This window comes from Prionailurus viverrinus, unplaced genomic scaffold, assembly GCF_022837055.1.
Source record: "Prionailurus viverrinus isolate Anna unplaced genomic scaffold, UM_Priviv_1.0 scaffold_49, whole genome shotgun sequence".
Lineage (NCBI taxonomy): Eukaryota > Metazoa > Chordata > Mammalia > Carnivora > Felidae > Prionailurus > Prionailurus viverrinus.
Genome location: NW_025927612.1, coordinates 1,104,070 through 1,119,839, shown reverse-complemented (window position 1 = coordinate 1,119,839; position 15,770 = coordinate 1,104,070). Strand labels below are relative to the sequence as shown.

Sequence of the window (15,770 nt, the reverse complement as noted above, 5' to 3'; positions counted from 1 at the left end):
GTTGGCCGTGGTGCCGGTGGTCAGAGCTGCCCCCTGCAGGGTGGCAGAGGCAGCGCTAGCTGCCCTGCACCTGCCTGACAGCAGTGAGATTTGGAATGTTGTTCCTGGCCAGCTAGACTCAAACCTCTGCCTCCAGCCTTCTAAGGATAGTCTGGCCACCGGGGAGCCTTTTCTCTTTAATTTTTGTTATTGTGATAAAATACACATAACAAAACTTACCATTTGAATCATCTTTAAGCGTACAGTTCTGTGGTATTAAGTACATTCTTGTCATGGAAACGTCACCACCTTCTATCTTCCAGTAGCCTATTGATCAAGTCCTTGTCTGCATGAGTCAGCCAGAGTTGGTCTCTGTCTCTTGCCACCGATAATCTGGGCAGATACACCTAACCGTGCTTCCTCTGCCTTGGTTGTCTTCCTCTACTTCCTTTGCTGACTCCTTCTCATCACAACTACAGATAGTGGGGAGAGGGTTGTCCACATTTGGCGTCCAAGGTGCCCCAACCTGCCTCTTCAGACCTCTGTGTTGAGCACCCCCAGATATTTGTCTCTAGCCCAGACCTCTCCCACAAACTGCGGACTCACATGTCCAGCTGCCCTTTAGATCTTTAGAAGGTGAAATGCCTCAGTGTTGAAAACATCAAATTTGGAGGTCAGAACCCTTGATCTGTGCTCCCCCTGCCCCCAGCGCACACACGCCCTCTACTGCCAGTGCCTACACCCTGCATTGGCCCCTTTGCAGCGCAGAGGTCACTGCAGGGAGTGTGGTCCGCAGGCGGCCTCCAACTCCTTTGGGCTCTGCTGGGCTCCAGCTGCAGAATCCTCCTTGCCGAGGTCATGTCGCCGCTTTCAGGGCAGCACTGAGGTGACTGAGGTGGGGTTACGACGTCCCACCCCGCCATCTCTATCCAAGGTGCTCAGGTACTTTGTTGGGCCTGTGGTACACTTCAGCTTCTTCCTCTTCCCAGGTCCACTTCCTGCCCCCTTTTTTCACAGATGTCCATCCCTAGTAAATATTTACTACCCCAACTGTGAGCTCACCATGCAACATCTTGTGTCTCACTGTCCCTTCACCCCTCTTAACACTCTCTATCTTCCACATCGTTAGAATGATTTTTTAAAACTTTATTTGGTCATGTCACTCCTCTGGGGGCCTCTTATCTCTCAGAATGAAATCCAGGATCCATTGCCTGGAAGCAAAGCCAGCTTCCTGGGCATGTAGCCTCTATAATGTCTGGGGCCTAGAAGAATCAGGCTTGGTTTATTTATACATTTTATTTATTAAAAAAAAATTTAACGTTTATTTATTTTTGAGAGACAGAGCATGAGCAGGACAGGGAGACACAGAATCCGAAGCAGGCTCCAGGCCCCGAGCTGTCAGCACAGAGCCTGATGTGGAGCTCAAACCCACTAACTGTGAGATCATGACCTGAGCCGAACTCAGACGTTCAGCCGACTGAGCCACCCAGGCGCCCCTAACCGGGCTTGGTTTAATGTCTTACTGTAGCCATCTCAAAATTCTCCATTTTTTATTTTTTTTAACGTTTGTTTATTTTTAAGAGAGAGAAAGTGGGGCGCCTGGGTGGCGCAGTCGGTAAAGCGTCCGACTTCAGCCAGGTCACGATCTCGCGGTCCGTGAGTTCGAGCCCCGCATCAGGCTCTGGGCTGATGGCTCGGAGCCTGGAGCCTGTTTCCGATTCTGTGTCTCCCTCTCTCTCTGCCCCTCCCCCGTTCATGCTCTGTCTCTCTCTGTCCCAAAAATAAATTAAAAACGTTGAAAAAAAAATTTAAAAAAAAAAAAAAGAGAGAGAAAGTTTGAACAGGGGAGGGGCTGAGGGAGAGGGAGACCCAGAATCCAAAGCAGGCTCCAGGCCCCAGGCTCCGAGCAGTCAGCGCAGGGCCCAACACTGGTCTCGAACTCACGGACAGCGAGATCATGAGCTGAGCCAAAGTCGGACGCTCAACTGAGTGAGCCACCCAGGCGCCCCCTCGTCCATTTTTGAACAAGAGGTCCTGAGTTTCCATTTTGCACTAGGCTCTACAAATTACATGGGCCAGCCTGCCTCATTTTTAGTTCATTTTCTCCTCCTTGTCACTTGGCTCCAGCCCACTGCTCTTGCTTTTCCTAGAACATGCCAGATTGTTCCTAGGTCGGGGCCTTGGCTCTTTCTGCTCCTTATATTTGGGCCCCACTTTATATGACCCACTCCCTCATCCCTCACTTCCTTCAGGTCTGGGTTCAGACTCCTCTCAGAGAGGCCTCCCCCAGGGATCAGGCCCCTGCCCATCTCCCTGACCTCACCTCTGACCTCTGCTCCGTGTGTGTTGCACACACATGGACACAGCACAGATGACCGTGCTAGGATTTGAGCTCATTGCAGGCTGGCCCCAAGCCTGTGCTCCCACCACTGCACTGAGCTGCCTTGGGACCATATAGATGGTTAGAGCTCCTGGTCTGCTGATGTCTGCCCCTTGGAAGTCGTTTGCTTTTTCTTTTTCCCTCAGGATACCAGAAACATTCTTTCTTTGTTTGTTTCTTTTTTAATGTTTATTTAATTTGTTTTTTAAATTTACATGTAAGTTAGTTAGCATAGAGTGCAACAATGATTTCAGGAGTAGATTCCTTAATGCCCCTTACCCATTTGCCCACCCCCCCACACAGCCCCTCAGGCAACCCTCTGTTTATTCTCCATATTTAAGAGTCTCTTATGTTTTGTCCCCCTCCCTGCTTTTATATTATTTTTGCTTCCCTTCCGTTATGTTCATCTGTTTTGTACCTTAAAGTCCTCCTGTGAGTGAAGTCATATGATATTTGTCTTTCTCCGACTGTCTCATTTCACTTAGCATAATACCCTCCAGTTCCATCCATGTAGTTGCGAATAGCAAAGCAAGATTTGATTCTTTTTGATGGCCAAGTAATACTCCATTGTATATATATATACCACATCTTCTTTATCCATTCACCCATAGATGGACATTTGGGCTAAGCATTCTTTCTTTTATCCTTGAAGTTGAGGAGGTTGAGCAGAGTGTGTCTCACTGAAGTGTTCCTTATCACATTTTCCTGGGAACACATTGTGTTCTTTCAAGATGCAAATGTAGCTCATCTTTGTTTCAGGTCTGTTCTCTTACATTTTTGGTAGCTTCTTCTGTTCCATTTTTTGGGTTCCCTACTATAGGGACACAAATTATCCTTATGTTGGATTGTCTTTGTCCCTCTTCCAATGCTGTTAGCTTTGCTGTAATTGCTTTAGCTCTTGTTTTTTCCATCTGCATTCACTGTTTGGCTGATTTGATTTTCAGCTATATATGTTCTGTTTCTGGCTGTTTGTGAATGTATTTATTAGCTCTGAAATGGTGTGTTTTAGTCTGAAGTTTGTCTAGGTTGCGAATTTGTCCCTTTCATCTTACTGTGTTTTATCATCTCATCTTTGCCTTCTTATTGAGAACATGTTCTTACAAAGTTGTGAGGAATTTCCTTCTCTTCCTTGCAGTGTGTTCTCTTCTTGGTGGGAGACTTGGCCTTTCCTGAGCCATCTCCCTCCCTATTCCTTTTTTTCCCCCCTCTTTTGGCCATAATATGTTTGCAGAGTTACCATGCTGTTTCCAGATATTCTGTTTGCTTTGGTACAGTGGGGGAGTTCCTGGCTTTTTCTTCCCGGTCTCTTGGCATCCTTTCTCACCGCTTTCTCTTCTGGGCTCTCATGGGCCCAATATTGTGTGGTCAGCAAGAAGTTGCACACTGGGAGAGCCATGCCCTGGGGTAGTCATTAGCAGTATTCTGGATTCTTCTCTCTTTCCTAAGAATTGTGTTAAATGTCTTATAGCAGGGCACCTGGGTGGCTCAGTCGATTAAGCGTACAACTCTTAGTTTCAGCTCAGGTCATGATCTCACAGTTGTGAGATTGAGCCCTGTGTTGGGCTCTGTGCTGACAGCGTGGAACCTGCTTGGGATTTTCTCTCTGCCTCTCTCTGCCCCCTTTCCCCCCACCTCGCCCGTGCAGGTGCACTCTCTGTCTCTGTTTCTCAAAATGGATAAATTTTTAAAAAATGTCTTATACCAAGGTTCATTCCAACTTGAGGGACATCTGTACCGTTCCTGTAGGGATGCACGAAGGGTACACCCCAGGCTCTGGGCAGTTCCCTGGGTCTGTGTTCTACTCCAGAGAAGTCGAGCCCCCACCCACCCACTTTGCTGGGTACCTCCCAGCAGGAGGTTCTGTAGTCCCTGGGTCTAAAAGGAAAAGTGACAGACTTCCACCCAGTTGCTTCTCTCCAGCTTATTGGCTAAGGTCTCTGGGTATTTTTGGCTCCCCAGCATGGCTTCTGGGGGCAGGGCAGGAACTCCAGTAGGCTGCTGAGCAGGTTTTATGTCCCTTTCCTTTGTTTGACAGAGTCTTCCCCTCACACGTCTTCCCACCTTTGTTTGTTTCTAGGTTTTATTAGAGATTGGGAGGGAGCAAGTCCGTGGGAGGTTGTAACCAGCCATTTGAAGCTAATTCTCTAACCCATGTGGAATTGATCCTGTTGTGTGGTATGTGATGCAGTGGAAGTGGAAGTGGTCATAGGAAAAGCAAGTCACAGCCCTGTCCCCCATACTTGCTCTGGCTGTTCACACGTGCTCATTCCAGGTAAATGCCAGCTCCGAGAAGGGAGTTCCAGTGGGCTCTGGGCTGCAAGAACAGTATTCAGTCTTCCCGTTGTATTTTCTCCCTGGTTAGTGTTTAGACACAGGGAAGTGACTGAATGTGCAGATTTTTTTCTTGTCACCAGGTGTGTTACTTTTTTAGCCAGTCCCCAGAGTTATCTATGGGGTGGAGGTTTTAGTCCCTGCTGCTTGCCCACTGCTTCCCCATGACTTTGAACCCCTGTCATCCAAAGCCAGGGTCGGTGTAGGGCGGGGGCCCAGGCTGCTGCTGGGGAGGTTGCTGGGACAGGTGGAACCTCCATCCATACCTGTGTGTCTCTTTCTGGGTGTTCCAGCAGTGCGGGCTCCCTGGGGCACTGCAGCCCTTCTCTGTTCTCCCCCTTCTCAGCAGTTCCCCGGGGAAACCCCCCAGCCTATTAACTGGCCTTTCTGTGGAGGGTACTAGTGGTATTTCAGGCCCTTCCATTTGCCACCAGCAAACTGCCCTCAGGCCAGCCTGGCTCCGAGGTCCTGTTGTTGTGACCTTGAAGATTTCCTAGGGCTGTTGGGGAGTCCTGTGTGCAGACCTCGCTGACGGGTCCCTCCTGCACTCCCGTGTCTGAGCAGGGTAGAGCAGTGCGACCAGTACGGGACTCACACAGAGCCCGATGGTGCCGTATCTACAACAGTCTCTCGGAGTACCTCAGCCGTCGCTGGCACCCTTATTTGCCAGCACCGATAGAGATTTCCCTTCTTTTTTCTATTTTGTTGGCTGTTTCAGTGGGCTCAGACGTCATCACTGGGAAAAAGAAGCTTGTCGGGCATGCAGATAGGAGGTGACCTACACTATAGGGGGAGGCACAGTAAGGAAAACAAAGTGAGCTGGCTCTTCTGCAGAGTTCTCTCATCCGTTACTGGAGATCTCCTTTCTGCCCCTTTTTCCCCCAAACACATATTGCTTCTGTTGAAAATTTATTTTGGCAGATATTCTGTTCTTCAACAAAAGCAGCCAACGTTCTGATAAAGGTCTGTAAAACTTAAAGTATACAAAGGTAAGAAGAAAACAGCACCAACAGAAAAGTGGGGGAAGAGGTAGCTGTGGGAATGTACTTCCGGGGACCAAAAAGGCAAATATGTGAGTGCACGTGGAAACTGGCTGCTGGGATGTTGAAGACTGGATATTTGTCAGGGCGCCTGCATGGCTCAGGCGGTTGAGCGTCGGACTTCGGCTCAGGTCCTGATCTCGCGGTTCGTGGGTTTGAGCCCCGCGTCGATCTCTGTGCTGACGGCTCGGAGCCTGGAGCCCGCTTGGGATTCTGTGTCTCCCTCTCTGCCCCTCCCCTGCTCCTGCTCTGTCAATCTCTCTCTCAAAAATAAATAAATGGTAAAAAAAAAATGTTTTTTAAAAGACTGGAGGGGCGCCTGGGTGGCGCAGTCGGTTAAGGGTCCGACTTCAGCCAGGTCACGATCTCGCGGTCCGTGAGTTCGAGCCCCGCGTCAGGCTCTGGGCTGATGGCTTGGAGCCTGGAGCCTGTTTCCGATTCTGTGTCTCCCTCTCTCTCTGCCCCTCCCCCGTTCATGCTCTGTCTCTCTCTGTCCCCCAAAAAATAAATAAACGTTGAAAAAAAAATAAAAAATAAAAGACTGGATATTTGTCATGAGGACACTGGAGGCCCAGGGTCCGGGCACTCGCGCAGAGGATCACCACAAGCACCCTGCGGCATGTAGGAGCAAAGGCACCGGGGAACGTGATGGAAGAGAAGTTGCTGGCTGTGGAAGGTAGAGAATGGAGAGCAAGGTCAAACAACATGGGCTTTCCAGGGGAAGAGACGAAATAACAGAAACATCAGGAATGAGGATTGGGTTCTTGGTTTCCTCCCATTCTCCTCTCCTCTGGCCAGCTCCCCGCACAGTTGCCTTCATGGAGACAGCTGCGGCTGAAGCCACCCTGCTTGGGTTGCCGTCATGACCCACAACCTCACCAGCTCTACCATCTTGGACCCTCCCCCCTGCCGCCAGCAGCCTCACATCCTCGGGTCACAGTGTTGCCATTTCATCCATATTCTGGAGTTCTTCCCCTCCCTTCTGGGGTCTCCCCTTTCACAACACTCCTCACAACTGCCAATTTCAGTACTGTCTGCTTTAGAAGATGGTCAGCACCAGCAGAAAGAGAAGCGGGTGCCGGTAGAAAGCTTGTCTCTTTGCTGTAGCGCCCCCGGCCCTGGCACAGCTTATCTGCCGTACCTCGAAGGTGCTTGAAGGATGTCAGCTACTGAATGAGTGAGTCGGTGAGATGAAACGTTGCTTCGCACCACTCCCAGCGGCCTCGCTGTGATCACTTCTGTTTAAAGCTTGCCCTTACCCGCTAAGCATTCCAGAGTGGAAGCGGTTTCTGCTGCCCTCCGTTACTTTTGTCTAGTTCCAGACCATTTTCATCAACTCCAAAGGAAACCCTGTGGACAGCAGCCCGGCAGTTCCTCAGAAGGTTAAACGTAGAATTCGCATAGGACCCAGTATTTCCACTCTAGGTACAGACCCGAGAGAATTGAAAACACATACCCATGCAGAAACTCGTACACAGATGTGATAGCATCTAAAAGGGGGAAACAACCTGGGTGTTCATCAGCAGACGTACGGGATAAAAAAGTGTGGTGTTCTCATACAATGGAACGTTGGCCGTAAAAGGGGATTAAGTTCTGATACACACTACAGCGTGAATGAACCTAGAAAACATGCTGAGTGGAAGGAGGCAGTCATAAAAGGCCATATATCGTATGATTCCATGTATATGAAATGTCCAGAACAGGTAAAATCCATAGAGACAGAAAAATTAGTAGTTGCCGAGTGCCGGAAGTAAGGGGGCCTTGGGGAATGTCTGCTTAATGGGTGTGGGGTTTCCCCGAGGGGTGATGAGATGTTCCGGAACTAGATAGTGGTGATGGTTGCACAACGCTGTGAATGTACTAAGTGCTGCTAATGGTAAATTTTATGTGTGTTTTACCACAGTAAAAAAAAAAAAAAAAAAAAAAAGATGGATCAAACGCCCTCAATATTTAGCCAACAACCTTCAACTCGGCTAAATGCCTAGTCATTAAACTTTTTTTTCTTTTTATGCCATTAAGCTTCTTGAACTAAATTCTTTCCAGCTGTCATAGTTACCATGTCCTGGGCTTCAGAGATGGCATTCAGGTCAGCTTGGTCCAGTCTACTGGCATGTATCACCCTTGGTTCCACGCTGGCCTCTTTTCCTCAGACAGACGGCACGGCCACTTGCCTGGGCTCCTCCTGCGGCCAGCCAGCCAGGGTTGCTTGGAGACAGCTGCGGGCTCTGAGTCCTGCTGGGGCATCATAAAACCTACCTTTATGATTTAGGGCAATAGACAAAGTCAGCTGTCATTTTAGCGGGATGTTACAAAAATCGGGATCTAATTCACATACCGTGAAATTTACCCTTTAACGTGTACAGTTCAGTGGCATTTAGTACGTTCACGGTGTTGTGCGACCATCACTTCTGCCTGGTCCCAGAACATTTTTATCACCCCTAAAGAACTCTGTACTCGAGAAGTCCCTCCCTGTTACCCACTACTCCCAGCCCCTGGTAATGACTAATCTACTTTCTGTCTCCGTGGATTTGCCTGCTCTAAACATTTCCTATGCATGGAATCGTATAGTATTTGTCTTTTCGTGGCTGGCTTATTTCACTCAGCACAGGGTCCCCAAGGTTCATCCATGTTGTAGCCTGGGTCAGAATGTCCTTCTTTTTTAAGGCCGAACAACATTCCAGTGTATGGATAGACCACATTTTGCTGGTCCACTCCTCCGTCAGCAGACACAGGCGTTGCTTCTACCTTTTGGCTGCTGTGAATCGTGCTGCTGTGAATACAGGTGTATAAATATCTCTTCGGGTCTCTGTTTTTAGTTCTCTTGGGTCTATACCTAGAGCGGACTTGCTGGGTCATGTGGGAACTCCATGTTGGACCTTTTCAGGAGCTGCCGCCTGCCTATTCTCCACAGCAGCAGTGTTGGTGGGGCCCTGCTTGTCTTTGCCCACGTGTGACGGCCTCGTGCTGTGAAGAGGAGAGCTAGTGTGTGGCACCAGGGGCCATCACTTGGGGAAGATTCTCCCTTTGACTGTCAAGAGCTGTATTTTATTTAGTTTTTGAAAACATAGGCGGTTTCTCTTGCATCTTCTGAAAACTGGGGTATTAAAAAAATACACTGAATTCAGAGCCACTGAACTTCAGGTTCTATGGCTATAGCCTTTGAGCGGAACCCCATTTGCTCTTTTGCTCCCCAGACACCACTGAGACTCTCTTCCAGTGCCAGTTTGATTTCTCTCAGATCTCTAAAGGGGCTGAAGCTGGCATCTCAGAGTGCTGCTGCCTTTATTGATTCATGCAGAGAAGCCGCCTCGATTCTGAGATTCTGCGGCTCAGACCGAGGGTAGGAAGGATTGGAAGCACCGAGTGAATGACGCTGCAGGGTGGAAGCAGCCCCTGCCAGAAGGCTGTTTCTGTCTCCTCTGCTCCCTGGCCTTTCACCTGAGGAAGTAGCCACCACCTTGCCCTCATGGGTCGCGGCCCCACTGTGATACTTGGGCTCCTTCTGCAACTCGGGAATGGGTGACTAGAAATGAAAGGTGCTGAGAAATGCTATATCCTGACATTGGCCCCATGCGAACATGACTGAGATTGGACCGGGATATTGCTGTGCCTCTGGAAGGTTCCCTGGAGCTCACTTTGGAGGGAGCTGGATGCCAATTCAGGTGAAAAGCACCTTTCAGCCTCTGCTTTCACCTGGCTTTGTAGCCTTTTTCTTTTGTAATCCGAAAGCCTTGGGGACTGAGTAGTCCTTCCTCAGTCTCAGTTGTTGGGCCAGCCGCACCTGCCAACCGTTGGTTGCCTGCACCCCTGTAATGTACAGGAGCCTGGGGCCAAACGAGTGCCGGGTGCAGCTTCCCAGAGCGGTCTTCCGCAGGGTTACTGTAGGTTCCTTCCGTTATCAAAGTACAGGCAGTACTCTCCATCAAACCCCTTGGGATACAGTGATTTGGCTCGAAAACAAGATTCCTGCAACTCTGATTTTCCTTCACCAGATCAAAGAAAAGATTGGATCTAATGTTTGCGTTCTAGCAGCACAATTACTAGATAATGTTTTATTACTCAAGAGCTTTTCATGCTTCGTGGATACTTAAGGTTAGTGAAGGCCTTTCTGTTCCAATGTGATATGTGCACTTCTGGAAAAAAAAATCCCGTGTTCTACAAATGACACAATAAGAAGAGCTGTTACGGGGAAAAATGCGTGGGGTACACCACGCCGAACCTATGTGATTTGGTAACCAGGGCTTGCTAACGACACCAGAGATGATTCTGTCTAAAATTTTCATTGAAACACAGAACACCAGGGCACACTGAGTTCCCCGCTGGCATTTGCGCCCAGCATTGCCGTCAGCCGACCCTTTTCGCCGTGACCCCCAGATTTGTGCTGCTTTGCACATGAGACACAGATTCTACCGCACAGTTCTTTTGACATTTAAAGTAGGGTCCTAGGCAGGGCTGCCTTCAGCAAGGATTTTTTTTTTAAAAAACACCGGAAAATATCTTGACACCTTCCCTTCATTCACGCTCACAGCTTCACCATATAGAGCATAACACTGTGGAAAACATTGTGGGCCTTTGAGCCACTAAACAAAGGCACTTCCACAGGGATTCCAGCTGTCCCTCTTAATGTATTCGTGTAATGTGAAGGTGTTCCCTTTCATTGTTAGAAAGCTTGCCCGAAACTGCTTCAGAATATTGCTGTCAACCAGCACAGCTTCGGTGACACGGATGTCTTCCGCACACCCCTTTTCAACCGTGCTGCCATGTCAGTACCATGCGTTTCCCTGAGTCACGGCCGCTGCATCACACTCCTAAGAGCATCCGGTGCACTTTGACCCTCAGGAGTTTGGCGCCGTGCTAACATGGGACCATCTTCATGTTCCCCACATGCCCCATTACTACCCATTTAGTGCCTTCGAACCAGGGGCCGGTACCGGATCGCTTGTTGCCTCGTGCTGTCTGTCCTCTTTAATTGGGAGCTGCTCCCGAACTTTTTCTTCCAGGTCGCAGACGGTTTTGAAGGGTCCAGTTCCACAGTTGGGTGGAATGCCCCCTCTCTTTGGACTCTTCCAGTTGTTTCCTTATGACCTTAGTTACCTCTTCTTGCAGGATGGGACAGTGTTGATGGTCCTCCTGCATGGCACTTCTGCCATGGCCAGTGGTGCTCAGTTTGATCACCTGTTAAGGGGGGCGCCTGCCAGATTTCTCCGTACAACAGGATCCCCTACCTTCCTTCCCTTACTCTTTAAACCGTACATTCCTTGCTTTTTCGCCAGCTTGCAAGTGCAGGTAAAACTTTTTAAAGTGTCTTCTCCAGTGTCTTCTAGAAGACGTTCGGTCTAGCATTTTACGTAGTTTGCACAGGAGGAGCATCTACAGACCTGATGCTGTTCCTTGGAAGCCTAGAGCCCATCCTCCCAGTGTAGCCATCCTCCATACTGCTGCCCCCGTGACCCCACCCTCCCCATCACCATAGACTGTCACTGCCTGTGCTCCCAGGCCCTCACTGTGACTGCCCCAGCCTCGTCCCCTGCCAGCTCCAACCCGCCAGCACTCAGCAGGCTACAGTAGCACCCAAACTCATCATTTATTCACTTACTCAGAGCGTGCCTGCTTGGTTGTTAAGCTAGCCCGTGCTCGTCAAAGCTGTTAGTCAAAGGGATACAGCCATCAAAAGAAGCATAGGTAGTACAGCGTCTGGGTTGTGGTGGCCACTTGGCACTCCTGTGCCTGGTCCTGTGCATCGAGTGGAGAGATGACGGTTAAGAAGGCACACGCTGTCTAGGGGGCATTGACCTACATAATGGTGTATTCCAAGTACACTGGGGTACGTAGGGCGTTCTTGCTCATGGGATTGGGGGGTGGGGCAGGAGTAGGGACGGCTTCTCAGAAGTGCCATCTTAACACAGAAGAAGATGAGAAAGAGGCCAGTCCAGAGACATTGCTTACACAGGATAGGCGTCGTTAGTCGCTCCTCCTCCTAGGGATGGGGCTGTTGATATCGCTGGCCTGTCCTGAGCCCTTCTTGCCAGCTGGTGGAGCTCCATCAGCCCCGAAACCCAGCTCAGGCCTTCCTCCTCCGGGGAATCCCCATCTCTGGGCTTCCCCTGTGCCTGGAACCGGGAAGGCTGCCACTGTTTTTTTGTTACTTCGTTGCCCCCCTGACTAAACAGGGCTCTTGAAGACCAAAGAATGATGTTAATTCTGCTCTGACGTCCCACCCCCTGGCAGAGTCCAGCTCAAGGCAAGGGTGGTTGATGAACACACATCAACTCAACTGTGACCTCAGATGAGTTGTCTTGTGTGGTTGGACTTCCTTTGCATCTGTAACCCTGAAGAGTTGGGTGGGTGGCTTTTCTGAGGGTACTCTCAACTCCAGAATATATGAACTTGGGAACTAGGTGCTCGCTCCGTTCTCATCTCAAGATTCTGTGTGTGCATGCATATATAAGTGGTCTGATTCAAGGGATGATAAAGAGGGCCGTTTGGTGTCTGAAAAAGTATGTGTTTCAGCAAACTCCATAAACCCCTGGTGGGGAGGCCTTAGGGAGTTGGGGCACCCTAGGACTGAGCAGGTGGATTACCTGTTTTGCATTTTTACCTCCAGTCCACGCCCAGTGGAATGGCCTCCAGGCTTCTTTGTGGGCTTTTGTCATTTGTTTTTGTAGAGAAGTAGCAGTCAAAATAAAGTAGCCAACACCTGTGTGCACCTCAGTGCACAGAATTGAAAATCACCATATTGTCATAGCTGCTTCACAGAATTTTAACTTAAAAGGACTAAAATATGGACACCTGGGTGGCTTATTCGATTAAGTGTCCGAGTTCGGCTCAGGTCATGATCTCACGGTTTGTGAGTTCGAGCCCTGCTTCGGGTTCTCTGCTGCCAGCACCGATCCTGCTTCAGATCCTGTGTCTCCCTCACTCTCTGCCCCTCCCCTGCTTGCAGGCGCACACACACTCGCTCTCTTGCTCACTCTCTCAAAAATAAACATTTTTTAAAAATAAAAGAACCAAAATATCACAGAGTTAAAGGCCCTTTTATTCCTCAGCTTTGGTGCTATTAAAAGTTCGTTTATGGGGCACCTCGGTGGCTCAGTCAATTAAGCGTCCAACTCTTGATCTCGACTCAGGTCTTGATCTCAGGGTCATGAGTTCAAGCCCTGCATTGGGGTCCACGCTGGGCGTGAAACCTACTTTAAAAAAAAAAAAAGTTTGTTTATTATGCACTTAGATAGGGTTTAAAGGTAAATTTTATGTTATAACTGTTTTATCACAATAAAAAGCTTTTTTAAAAAACCCGAACAGTTCACTTGGGCCCGAGTCAGAGTCTGGGCACAGCTTGGTCTCCCCTCTGTGACTAGTATCAAAGAGCTACGTTCTCCTCTCCTTGAACCTCTGTCAAGGTGGCTATAACCAGCCCCTGTTCCTGGCCCAGGATTCCCTGTCCTCAGTCAGTGGCACCACCATCCTCCTAGGCATTGGCCATGATCCTCAGTTCATCCCCTCCCTTCACCCACACCAGCCTGCCTATCAGCTCTGTCGTTCCACCCCTCATCACATCCCAGACCCTCCGCTGTCTGCACCCTGGGCCACAAGGAGACCACTGCAAGAGCAGGCTTCTCAGGGCGCCTGGGGGGTTCAGATGGTTGAGCGGCCAACTTCGGCTCAGGTCATGATCACGTAGTTCATGAGTTCGAGCGCCATGTCGGGCTCTGCTGACAGCTCAGAGCCTAGAATGTGCTTCGGATTCTGCGTCTCCCTCTCTCTGCCCCTCCCCTGCTCGTGCTCTGTCTCTCAAAAATAAACAAACATTTAAAAAGACAGGCTTCTCACGGGTCTTCCCTGCTTTCCTCTCTGGCCTCCCCACAGTCTGCTCTGATCGAAAAGTAGAGTGATCCTTTGAAGATAAGAGCCCTCGTCCCACCCCCCACCCAAGGCGCCCCAGTAGCAACCTGACAAAGCCCTCCACATCTCTCTTGAGGCCTCTCTGCTGCCCAGAACCTTCTGGCACATAGCCATATGGCTTGCCCCCTTGCCTCCTGTAGGCTTTTCTCTCTTTTGTCCCTCATTGTGTTCCAGTCAGTGTGTTCTTTTGGATACTCCCCTTGCCACAGTGTCATCTAGTGCAAGGAGCCCTTCCAGCCAGCCCCTGTGTCCTTTGACTTTCCCTTTCTCCTTCTAAGCACTCCCCTGCCTTTCCACCCCCACAGGCCACCTCAGAACCACAACCACCCACTTCTCCCAGGGGCTGGCCTGGTTCCCTCCATGGACACAGGGTGCATTCCCTGCCCCTGACGTGTCATACTCGGTCTTAGATATATCCCACCAAGGATGTGCAGAGCACTGTGGTCAGAGATATTTGAAATAAATCTTTTCTCTGCGGTATGTTGTCAGTTTGATACACAGTTCATTTGTTTGTGTTTGTATTCAATATAGTATGGTTTTGTCACCTCTTATTTTCATTTTGGTTATGATGTAAGCTCGTACGTGATTCCAAGACATCTTACCTTGTGCCTGTACCTTCCCTCATTCGCACCCACCCAGGACTAGGAAGCGCTTCTTACCTCGTTGATCACGTGAAAGGCGAAAGGCGGCCTATGATCCATCGATCTGTAGGTGATCTGCAGGGGCTCCATCCTCTCCAGCTGCATGGCTCTCCACGCTGTGGCCATGGTGTTGCCCATTCCTCACATCCTTGCTGGCAGCTGTCTTGAGTTGTCTGCAGTATCGGGCCACGAAAAATAATGCCGTTACAAATAACCTCCTATACCTATTGTGTTTTGCATTTCTGGGAGTGTCTCTTGAGGATAGAGTTCTAGAAGGGATTGCCATCGATGGCATCGACACCCTTGATTGTATCTAAGAGGAGTTCCTGGGACATGTGGTTTGTACTTGACCTTACAGTGGTTAAACTATTTGGGGAATATAAGTGAGCATTCTGAAGAAGCCAGACCTTTCCCACGGGTGCAGTGTTGTTCTCTGACTCCAGGACTGTCCAGCTTCCAGGGAGCAGCCCTGGCCTTCAGCAGCGCCCCTGTAGACTGTGTGAAAGTGACTGTTCCAGTCCATCCACCACTCTGATGCTGGCAAGCTCCCTTTCTCCCCTATGTGATGGTGGGCTGCAGGCCACGCCCAGCTTCCCAGGATCCTTCTTCATTTCCTGCTGGGAAGCTAAGACTGTGAAAATGGAAAACTAAGCTCTGTGCTGTAACAGGCTAGGGACCCTCACTTTTCAGCAAGAAAAAGTCTCCTACGGGCCTTGGACTGAATCAGGGTGACCGTGAGAGCCAGGCTCAGAGCCCTGAACTGCTAGAGGAGGACCCAGGATGGGGAGAATCTCAGGGGTGAGCCTGTCTCCCTACCCCTGACTTGAGCTGTTCAAAAAAGGCATGTCCTAATGGTGCCAAGTCCTGATACTAACATGCCTTTGGCAACTTACCCACATCATTTGAATCAGGTTTGCATTGCACACCACAGTGCCTTCATTGGAGTCTCCCCTGTGTGAACAAGGGGGAAGTTGCTTGGGGCAGACCGGCCGTGAGGCAGTGACCAGTGCTGACACAAGCCATATGGGACCGGACAGCTCTAGGGCTAAGATACTGAGGACAGGAATAGTCTGATTCTTTTCTAGAATGAATTGCTGAGAGACCAGCAGACAGCCGATCCCGAGCCCACAATTCCTCCCAAGCCTCCCCGGCCCCGGATCATGTTCCAGCCCTCTAAACCCTGCCTGAGAACATCGTGGCCAGGCTCTGATTCCAGGGCCCGGGGCCTCGTGGTGATCATTTCTGACACACACAAGGAAGGGACCCTGCCAGGTGGAGCCAAAGTATGGGGAAGGAGCTCTGCCAGTTGAGGAGGAGCGGGGAGGGTGCTCCTCTGTGCCTTGGTCTTTGCCCCTCCGTTCTGGTGGTCGTTGGGTGGTCGTTGGTCGAGGCGGTCCTGTGTTATAAGGGAATGTCAACCGTTTGCGATTGCCCGAGTTGGCCAGTCTTTATATAGTGCCTCTGGGGTGTTGGTACCTATTGTTGAGATGAGGAAAC

At 49.9% G+C, this 15,770-nt stretch overlaps 1 protein-coding gene across 1 annotated transcript in view; it reads left to right on the top strand.

Annotated features, from left to right (window-relative positions):
• Positions 1-15,770, top strand: part of MECP2 (methyl-CpG binding protein 2) — a 68,222-nt gene that overhangs the window by 42,457 nt on the left and 9,995 nt on the right. The gene's annotated exons all lie outside the window — the stretch shown is intronic.